Source organism: Phascolarctos cinereus, unplaced genomic scaffold, assembly GCF_003287225.1.
Source record: "Phascolarctos cinereus isolate Bilbo 61053 unplaced genomic scaffold, phaCin_HiC Scaffold_5;HRSCAF=322, whole genome shotgun sequence".
Classification (NCBI taxonomy): domain Eukaryota; kingdom Metazoa; phylum Chordata; class Mammalia; order Diprotodontia; family Phascolarctidae; genus Phascolarctos; species Phascolarctos cinereus.
Window position 1 is genome coordinate 23,932,912 of NW_027555958.1, and position 2,645 is coordinate 23,935,556.

Here is a 2,645-nt window from a genome sequence, read left to right on the forward strand (position 1 = left end):
AACTCTAGGTTAAGAGCCTTTGACTTACAGGTTAAAAAGGGTGGTCATTTGGGGAAAATGAGGTAAAGGACAGATATCGAAGGAGAGTCAACTTGGAACTTAAGGCAATGGGAAGAGAAATTATTTAGGTACATGAGAAAGAAATAACAGGCAAAACCTGACAGAAGGTAAATATACCATTTGTATCAGCAGAAAGACAGGATTAGTCAAACTGAGGAGAAGAAGGAGAAGGAAGGGGAGAAAGAAAAGAATGAGGAGGAGAAAGTACCCTGAATAGAGACAGCATACATTCAGAACAATCCCCCAACCCACAAAACAGATGGGTTGAGAGAGCAATATTAAAATCTAAAGAGAGAAAACTAGACACACCAAAAGTGTATCTATCAATGGACTAGGACATGAGGACATGAGAATTGGAAGAGATAAAATACTATAAATAAAGAGATTCCATATCATATCTGTGACATTTCATGCCAAAAATATATTAATACTAATTATATCCTTCCAAAAGGCCATCAACAACGTCACTGTGTGTATTTAAACTTCCTCCAACTTCTACTCCAATGCCTGTAGGCGATCCTGTGTCACTGGAGACGGTCAGGGGAGAATAAACTCTTATCAGAGTCTACCAAGCTAGAAAGGCTTTGAGTGTGGTCCTAGCAGCATGAGGAGTCTGTCGTCCAAAGGGATTGACTTGGCCAAGAGTGGAGAGCCTCTTCCCCAGGAGGCTGGCCAGCAGAAGATAAACTCTTTGGCCATGGCAACCTATGAAACAAAGAAAAATAAAACATGGCTCTCCAGCTTGTGTGACCCTCCATCTTTCAGGCTCCAGGTGGTATTCTAGTAGGAAAGGGAGCCATAGGGTATTGAGAATTAAATTAAAAAGTTATTATTATGAATTGTTTTGTGAATGGGGAAAGAACTGGTTCTGGTTCTGGAAACAAGGGAGCTGGGTTCTAATCTTTCCTCTATCACTGTCTGACTTTGACCTTCACCTCTTCTGGCTTCAGTTTCACCATCTGTAACTTGAGGATCAGACTAATTGGTCTCAAAGGTCTCTTCCAGCTCAAGGTTTTGGAGCTGTAATTCTACAGTTATTTTGGACAAGTCACTTAATTCATCTGGGCCTCAGTTTTGCGTCTATAGAGGGAGAGGGTGAGACTTAGTGGTGAGCCGGTGGTAAATGTTTGCAACTGGTTCTTGGGAGGGGGAACACATGCACAACAAACTTTGCATTTTAATCTGCACTATTAACATTTCCTATCATTTTCTTAAGTCTAGGCAATCAAAAATACAACAAATTAAGCTCTAATTTGTTGTATTTGCCAATTTTCAAGGTATAAATTCTCTCTTTGAAAATCCAGCACATTCACTTAACCCCCATTGCCTCCAAAAGAAAAACAAAAAACCTCAAAACATTCCTGGATAAGCTAAATGTCTTTCTCGAGTCCTTTCCAGATTTAAGTCCTTCCTATGAACAGTGCTTTTCTGTTGTTAATAATAATGACAATAATAATAGCCAAGATTTATGTAGCACTTTGCATATATTGTCTCATGAGGTGAGGTAGGTGCTATGACTATCCCCATCTTATTTTATTTTATTTTTTTTAGTGAGGCAATTGGGGTTAAGTGACTTGCCCAAGGTCACACAGCTAGTAAGGGTCAAGTGTTGACTATCCCCGTTTTACAGATGAGGAAAGTGATGTGGAGAGAGGTGAAGCAGTTTGCCCAGAGTGCCACAGCTCACTACTAAGTGTCTGGGGCTGGGATTTATAGGATCACAGATTAAGAGAGGGAAAGGGCCTTAGAGATCCAGCCTTCTCATTTTACAGATAAGAGAAGTGAGCCATGGAGAGGCAAGATTTGAATATAGGTCCTCCTGCCTCTGAAAGCAGTGCTCTATTTCCTCTTCCACCTTGGAAAGTAAATGATATGGGGCATCTAGGTGGTGCAGTGGATAGAGACTCATCCCTGAAGTCAGGAAGATCTGAGTTCAAATCCGGTCTCAGACACTTACTAGCTTTGTGACCCTGGGCAAGTCATATGACTCAGATAGCCTAAAAAAAAAAATGTGAGATAAAGGAGGCAGGCCAGCCACATGGTTAGAGGGAAGAATCAAGGTATCCATCTGAGACACAGAGGAAAACCTCCAGCACGTAGGTAGCCCCTCAAGGGAGAGACTGTGGGAAAAATACTGACCAAAAAATGAGCAGAGTGAAAGAGGATGCATGGGCTTTGGTTTGCACTGGGAGATTGGAATAGACCCATTGATAAGTCCACAGATCTGTGGAAGCATTGTAAGCACGGCTTAGTTTAAAGTTTCATAAATAAATCACAGTGCATTAGAATTATTTATTCTTCTCTTGCTCAGATTATTCAAAACTCTACAAGCAAGGAGGGTGGTCACAGAGGAAAGGTTTTTCCTGTTGACATTCATTGCTTTGATTCCCACCCTCCCAACACTCCCCCCCCCTCAGATCAATTTCATTTTAAGCTCCTTCAAGGCTCAACTCAAATCTCACCAACTTCAGGAAGCCTGTCCCAGTCCCCACAGCTGCTAGCGCCTGCCTCTCTCAGACCACCTTTCATACACTCTGTATATACCTTGTAGCTACCTAGTGATTTGCATGTTGTCTTCACCATTA